This window comes from Chaetodon trifascialis, chromosome 9 (assembly GCF_039877785.1).
Source record: "Chaetodon trifascialis isolate fChaTrf1 chromosome 9, fChaTrf1.hap1, whole genome shotgun sequence".
NCBI classification, from domain to species: domain Eukaryota; kingdom Metazoa; phylum Chordata; class Actinopteri; order Chaetodontiformes; family Chaetodontidae; genus Chaetodon; species Chaetodon trifascialis.
Genome location: NC_092064.1, coordinates 8810960 through 8819857, shown reverse-complemented (window position 1 = coordinate 8819857; position 8898 = coordinate 8810960).

The following is an 8898-nucleotide window of genomic DNA, read 5'->3' as shown; positions in this document are numbered from 1 at the left end:
CTAACATGTTAGCACCGTTGGTTGGTTGGTATGCTAACAGCTTACAGCAGTTAAGGGGGGGGGGGGGGGTCTCATAAATGACACATACATTCATACAAATAAAAGCATTTATTAAAGTCAGAATTTCTTAGTGCAGGTGCGCGTGTGTGCGCTGTGCCTGTAATTATATATATAAATAAACAAAAGTTGATTACACTGACACACATGGAAATGATGGAGATGAAGTTGTCTACGGCAGTTTTTGTCTGCAGTATTCTGGTGGACCTGTAAACACCCTCACTGATCCCTGAGTGACTGTATTGTCCTGCGACCATCAGCTTTATAATCAGACTCCAGTGAAACTATTGAAATGTTTCCGCTCGTTTAGTTTCTGAGTGTAATATTCTTCTTGTAACTTCAAGACTTTTATCTGCATCTTTATCTTCTCTGTCTTCAGCTGATCAAGTTCCATTGTATCCAGATCACAGTTACTGGAGGGCCTGGAGGATGGAGCCTCCACCTTGTTGAAGGTCTGAGTGATGAGTGAGCTTTGAGCTGTTTGAGGAACCCTGCAGAGAGAAAATCTCTTTATGACCATGCACGCAAATGAAGCATCTTTGCTTATCCAAATAATTGTGACACCTTACTTTTTCTCTAGTTTCATCACTTGTAGTTGTGCTGCTTCATGGCCAGAGCTGCAGGATCTGCGTTCTCATAATTACCCTCAACCAGCACAATCATTGGTGTAGTGGGGGAGCCAACATCTGTACAGTCAGTACAACACATATTAAAATTTGGAAATGTCCTGTTGGTCCTGAACAGACAAAACATGCCACTGTTTCTCTTATAGCTTCTGAAAACATACACATTGCCTCTATGCTGTCTTCCTCAGTACCACTCTGTATGGGAGCTGATGTAGCATCACTGGTGGTTCCAGATGCAAAAGGTTGACCACTGGCTTAAGGCCTTGACATGTCAAGATGTCTCTGTTTTTTAGGGCCCACCTCTCTTGTCTGTCTTTCTTTCTCCTTTTGTCCACAATGCCCTCTTTCTTCTATCTCCTTCCTGTCATCTTTGCAGAGGACAAAATGTCAAGCATCTTCAAATATTAAAAGAAATAGATCAAACTGAGCTTTCTGTTTCGCTTTCCTTCACCTTAAAATTGACTGAGTTACTTTATGGATACAGCAAGTCCCCACAATGCGACCGTGTTACTGCTACTGACTGTTTTTGTTTGCCTGAAATAAATTATTCTTATAACATTTTAAATAAATGATCAAAGTCTGACTATATGATGTTTGTGTGGTGCTTCAACCGAACAATTATCATAATAACATTTCCAAACCTCCTACTGGATGCTCCATGTCATCGGACTGACAATCATTCTTCGCCTGAAATTAGAGGAGACAACATGTTACTGTATGTCTCACAGATGTAGGATGCAAACAGTGCAGTATCACTTTTTATTTACCAACTTTAAAGCTTGAATCATTATGTAGAGGAATAAGGAACACCAGAAAAACTTAGCACAACAGTTACTGTATCTTGATATATAACTTTAAAGTGATACACACACACACACACACACACACACACACACACACACACACACATATATATATATATATATATATATATATATATATATATATATATATATATATATATATATATATATATATATATAGGGGATCTCATAAATGACACATACATTCATACAAATAAAAGCATTTATTCAATTCAGCATTTCTTAGTGCAGGTGTGTGTGTGTGTGTGTGTGTGTGTGTGTGTGTGTGTGTGTGCGCTCTGTAATTATATATAGAAATAAACAAAACTTGATTAAATCACAAAAACTCGATTCAGTTCTCAAGAGGTGGCTTTTATTGGTTCAAGTTTATAGTCAGTAAATCCCTCTGCCTTCCACTGACACACATGGAAATGATGGAGATGAAGTTGTCTACGGGCAGTTTTTGTCTGCAGTATTCTGGTGGACCTGTAAACACCCTCACTGATCCCTGAGTGACTGTACTGTCCTGCAACCATCAGCTTTCCAATCAGACTCCAGTGAAACTATTGAAATGTTTCTGCCCTTTAGTTTCTGAGTGTAATATTCTTCTTGTAACCTCAAGACTTTTATCTGCATCATTATCTTCTCTCTCTTCAGCTGATCAAGGTCCATTGTATCCAGATCACAGTTACTGGAGGTCTGAGTCATGTGTGAGGTTTGGCCTGTTTCAGGAACCGTGCAGAGAGAAAATCTCTTTATGGCCATGCATGCAAATGAAGCATCTTTGCTTATCCAAATGATTGTGACACCTTACCTCTTCTCTAGCTTCATCACTTGTTGTTGTGCTGCTTCGTGGCCAGAGGTGGCAGGATCTGTGTTCTCATATTTACACTCAGCCAGCACACTGTGGGGTTTGGGGGGCAAACACCTGTACAGTCAGTACAACACATATATTGAAATTTGGATTTGGACAAAACATGCAATTACTTCTCTTCTGGCTTATGAAAAACTTACACATTTCCATGCTTTCTTCCTCAATACCTCTCTGTATCGGTCTGTATATCTGCATTTCAGGGCCCATCTCTCTTCTCCTTCTTTCTTTCTCCTTTTGTCCACAATGTCCCATGTCTTCTCTCTCCTCCCAGTCACCTTTGCAGTGGACAAAATGTCAAGCAAATACAAACATTAAAACAAATCCTTCAAATCTTAAACCTTCTAACAGGAACTGTTAAATCTTTGACGCTAACCTTCCATGTCGCCAAAAAAACCTGTGTCCGTCACAGTGACAGACATCACAGAGGAGGAGCTGAGGTTAGCGGGGGGATTGCTGGTGGATCCGATGTCCTCAGTCTCAAGTTTGATGTCTGGGGACGGGGAAGCTGGTGCAGATGCAGGCGTTGGAGAACCTCCTCTTTCAGTTTTGATTTCTCGCTGTCCATCTTCAATAATTACATACATACAATGTATTTAGAGACTGGCCTTTATTCGTCCAAACGTATTTTCATAACCTGCCAATGAATGATTTGCCAGCACTCTTTATGCAGCTCCTCTGCTTACCATTTTGAAGACAAACTTGGGAGGCTGCTGGAGGTCCCTCTGGGGAATGTTGTCCTCTCCCCAGGTTCTGGGATTGCATGGTGTGCAGAGGGTCCTGTCAGGGCTGCTGGTTGTCCAATTGGTGGTCCAATTAGAGCTGCTGGGGGTCCAGTTGGGCCTGTTGGTGGTCCAGTCAGGGCCTTTGGAGGTCCGATTGAGGCTGCTGAGGGAACAAGCCGGGCCATTGCTACCTGGGGGTCTGCTGGGGCCATTTGTGGTCCAGCTGGGAGTTCAAGAGGGGCTGATGAGGGTTCATCCAGTTGTCCTGCAGCATCTTGGGGAGTCCAGCCTGCATTAGAGAATAACTGAAATATTTAGAGAGTAATAATACTTCGACTAGTTTAAGTTCATCCTAAAAGAGCATGACTGAAGGGAAAAGCAAGCTGAATAGATTAAAGCTGAGAAATTAAGTAAAACTGAATTAAAAAGGGTTAAATAAAAATGTCATGGAGACCCCAAGGCTGACAATCAAACAAGGAAGAGTCTGCTATTTAGCTGGTGCCTCTCTCAACTAGTTTCAATTAGCTGGAAGCAAAAAGCATCAATGATAATGTGATTGCTCCATCAGTCCAGAGAACGCAGGCACAGCCTCATCTGTGACAGACACACAGGGCGTCCAGTACAGAACATTAATAACTCTTACCTTGAATAACAATGTCATAGAGGTCTTTCATTCTTTGTAGACATGTACGTGATGTCTCGGTCAGCTGACAACGGGGTGCCAAAACCTCAGATACCCAAGCATTTTGCTTTCTTCCAGGTCTTGACAAAAGCAAAACAGCCCTTATTCCAAGGGCGTGCAACTTCTCAAGCTAAAAACAACAAACACACACAAAAGAGAGGAAAAGATATTGGTATTAAAACGTGTATAGCAGCATTTAGAAACTGAACTGCATGAAAACAATAACAGTAATCACACACCGGCATATAAGCTTCATCCCGGATATGTGAGGTGGTCCTGTTCTTTTGGTGGGTGTGGACCCAGCTCTCCCGCTTCTGATCAAACTTTTCCATTTTGTTTTCGAGCCTAAGCTTCGGCGGCTGCTCTGTCTTGCAGGTTTTGCAGGCTACATACAGCTGTGCGTGGCAGACCACACACTTTTTAGTTGTTGACCCCTGGCTCGGCATTTCTATCAGAGACAGAGAGACACAAACAGATTATGACAAGTAGGGACGGGAATTGATAAGAATTTAACGATTCCGATTCCATTATTGATTTTGCTTATCGATCAGATTCCTTATCGGTTCTCATTGGGTGAGGAAATAAAAGTACAAATGGGTTTGTTTGCGTTAACTGTCTTTCATATTTTCATCTCTGCACAGAAAATATAACGTATACAGTCTGCACAAATGATGTGTGACGTAACCTCAGAACAAACCTAAAAAGTAGGTGAGCTACTTCTCAGAGTAGGAATGAATGAAGCAGAACTACACTGGTTAAAATAACAACATGCAACTCTGACAGAACTCAAATTTCTGGTTTTCATTTGAACAGATATGCCAGGTAAAATGCAACGAACTAACCTACCGAAATTCAGGAGCATCTACAGTGGCAAAAGGCTGTAAACCTTTCACCACAAATCTAGTGACTGCTCTGTGACATTGCTTTATCCTCGTCTCGGTCATTTTAGTCTTGCCTGCCTCAGTGAAAGGAGTGGATAGAGGTGCGCGAGACCTGCCGGTGCCCGCTGCAGCCTCTGAGCCAGCCTGACTCTGGCAGTCATCGTCATCTCAAAGCAGTTTGGTGAAAGCAGTTTACACAGTGAAATGGCGCTAACCGTAACACAACAGACACGGCTTGTAAGAGTTCAACATTACCTTCGGCACTAATAACAGAGGACGCCCTGGTGTTTGCTCTGCCGCTGGATTCACAAGCGTCGCTAAGTAGCGTTTCAAACACGTGACATTCCTGCAAACAAATTGCATGCTGTGTGGACAAATGTTTTAGCATGTTGGAGGTATTTCCCCCCTTTGAAGAAATGGAAACTTTGCACGTGTTGCAAGTGGCCCTGGTGTTATCTTTTCGCGTGAAATATAGCCATACTTTGGAGCGTTTCTTCCTCGACGCCATATCGCCACGATCAAAATCAAAACAATGCCGCGTGCGTGACGTTGTCGCGCATGTGCAAGACAGGCGGAATCGTTATCCAGGCAGGCAAACGATTCCAAGGAACTGAGCTACTGGGAGCCGGTTCTCCAAAAGAACTGGTTCTCGATTCCCATCCCTAATGACAAGTATATTCAATAATATTCAGATTAAGCGTTGAGCCCTCACAGGTCCTGTATTTATCTCCTTCCCATGTTCCTGAAGCTATTTAGGTTGCCTACAAGAACAACTGTTTATCGGCATATTCATTTCCATTAATATGCAGTTGCCAGTTACCACAGTAACAGCACCATAAAAAACGCCCCACAGTCCACACACACGTGAGGTTAGAGTTAGATTAAAGCAACGTTGGGATTTTTTAAAAAGAACCTGCTCTTAAATGATAAAAATACGAGCCAACATGAGGAAAATGATAGCTAAAAACACATACATGTTGCTTGTGCTATCAAAAAAAATCCATCTGTGCAATGTCTGAAATTCCCAGCAGCACCACCTGTGCAGTACAGCTTTGCAATGCGTGTGTGAGACAGTCTGAAACAGTGCTGAAATGCTCATTTTCATGTTAAAACAATGTTTTGAAATGGAAACATATCAGTGAGGACACAGCCAGAGCAGCCTGTGGGTGTGAGGTTTGTGTGCCTGTTTGTGCGTGAGGTGAATCGATGGCTCATCACTTGGTAGTTGTAGTCTATCGTTTGATTAAAAATCATGTCTGTGGCTGCCATACATTCAGTCCCAATTCCCACAATTCTTAGGGAACAGCCACCATATTGGAAGACGGAAGTAACGCTGTCGGCTGGCAGCCCACCGCTCCTGGTCTGTCGTGGAGGAAGGACGGACGAAGGATAGGTGGAGAAATAATAATTTCACCATGTCATGTACATGTTGTGTGTGTTGCTGTGTTCACCGATGCATGGCATATTGTGTGGTGATCAATAAAGTACAAATTATCTTATCGTATTGCATGACAAGTCTATTATCACATCATCATCATAACTCGCCTATATGTATATATATATATAAAATTCAAGCCATTTGGTTCAATACAATGCCAGACGTGTATTTATGATACAGGATACTTAGTTAAGTCAAAAGGTGTGTTTTCATGCAAAGAGGTTTTGTCTTATGTAAATGGAAACAGCAGCAATATCTCTATTATATAATAATGAAGATTAACTTACCAATGAAATGAATTTCTGAAAAATTAGGACTTAATTAATTAAGACGAAGATTAAGAGGTAACTTTCTGACAGGCTTCATAATTGTGTATTTATTTACATTTATAGTGAAATATTCACATGTTCACAAGCTCACATTATGTATAAACAAATATATATCCAGTGTATCAGCAGGGATGTGCAGACACATGGTGAATCTTGCAGTTTTGTACAACTAAAACTAAAAATGCAGAGAGGAAATTACTTGCGTGTTTATATATGCATGAGATGTTACCACTATAAATTCAGCTCTAATCTCATAAAAACATTAAAAAGCAGCTCTTGTCCCACTGCTGGTGCCAGCAGGCTCCAGAAAGACTTATTGTTTTATACAAACAATAAGTCTCTCAACACTGGACCGCATCCTACGTAGGAATAGCATGCAGATGAAGCAAGTGTACCGTGTGCCATTTGACAGGAACACTGAACGCATAAAGGATCTCCGGCGAGAGTTTGTGCTTGTAAGTTCCATATACAGTATTCAGCACTGACACATACAAGTATTGTACCTGTAATTCAATATAGTTCCTTTTCTGCAGTGTCTCACTGTATCCCACTGTGCGGCTCTGTGGCCATATTGTAACTTGCATTCTCATTCTGTGTTTCAGCGGATCCAGGAGCATGATACAGCCAATGAGCTGTATGAATATATTTTCACTGATGAGGCTGGCTTCAACCTGGTGAAGAGGAGGAGGCGGGGCAGGAACATAATTGGTCAAAGGGCCATTGTTGAGGTCCCTGGGCAGCATGGTGGGAACATCACAATGTGTGCAGCCGTGAACCATCATGGAATCCTGCATCGCCACGCTAGCCCGGGGGCCTACAATACTGCGCGGCTGATCACATTCCTGGATAGCCTGCATGGCCTGCTGGTGCCACGAGGCCAGATTGTTGACCCGGGGATCCACTATGTAGTAATCTGGGACAATGTCAGCTTCCACAAGACCGCAGTAGTAAGGGAGTGGTTCCAGGACCACCCAGGATTTTCTGTACTTTACCTCCCCCCTTATTCCCCTTTCCTAAACCCCATCGAGGAATTCTTTTCCGCTTGGAGGTGGAAGGTTTATGAAAGAAACCCCCAGGGCCAGTTCCCACTGCTGCAGGCCATGGAGGAGGCCTGTGGTGACGTCAGCCTCGAGTCCATTCAGGGATTCATGCGCCACTCAAGGCGGTTCTTCCAGAGATGTCTAGATAGGGAGAACATCGCCTGTGATGTGGACGAGGCCCTCTGGCCTGACAGAAACCGAAGGCATGATGATGCTTGATCATGATGATTCCTCAATCATGTACAATAAAAAAACATTTTTGGCTGCATATTTGTGTGCTGTTTTAAGTTTGTTTTATGAAAAAAGTAGGCTACACTGAGTCATTTTTACAAAAGGAGAAATATCTTATTTTCCAGAGTCATTGTCATTCATATGGTCCGTTCCATTTTACAATAGTGTTTTCAATTTTGCACTACAATGTGCTGTAAATGCTTGGCAGTGTGCAGCAAAAGCTTAGTTGTGTGTGCTCAATGAATGGTATGTGTCATTGGAAAATACGACTGTGTGTAGCAAATGAAAACATGAGTTCCATTTTGTGAACACAATGTAGAGATTTGATGGCAAGAGTCTTCTTGCAAAGGGAGTGTCAGGTTTAGCATTTTGTGTGTGCAGTTTTCAGTTTTGTGTGTGCAGTATTGAGAAAGCCGTTATTGTATTGAGAAACGTGTGTTGACAATCGTGAAAAACTGTAATGGACTTCCAGGGACAGCATTACAGAGAGACTCCACAGAGAGGTAACAGTGTGTGAGTCAGAATAACCACCATTAAACTTGTGTTACCCCCACCTGAAATTAGAAAGTAAAACAAAATGGAGAAAAAAATACTTAGAAAAGCATATAAAATCTTAATAAAGGCTTTATTCAGTAATTCAGGAAGAATGTGGCATCATCTGTGTCCTGCAGCTCATTTCACAGCTCATTTCATGCAGAAGTCTCTGTGCTTCTCGGGAGCTAAAAGCCAAAATGTTTGATGAGGTGCTGCAGCTTCCCTGACTGCTGGGTGAAGAGCAGCAGCCCTGAACCAAAGCAGCGTAACTTCACTGTAACCTGGTCCATTTCTCCAACTGGGCCCCGTCGTGGAGGCAGAGTGACGAGTTTCTGTCATCAGTGACAGCTGGGAGAGTAGCCAATGCCATTAAGGCATAAAGGCAGGCACCATCATTCAACCACCCTCTCCTTCCTAAAAGCCTTTGAGCCTAAAAATACAGAGTTGTCATCCTGCTTCCTGCCCACTCATGTGCCCAAGGCAGACGTGATGACGCCCCCACCCAAAACCCACTTACAGTGTCTCACTGTTCTGCTAGTTAACTTTTGCAGATGAGGCCAAACCTGAAACTCAGACTGGATCTCTGAGCACAGACACGTTAAAATACACACACTGCAGATGACGTTCAGTAATGGAGACATTTACAGTGACACTGAGACAATGAACCAGACAGAATCCTGT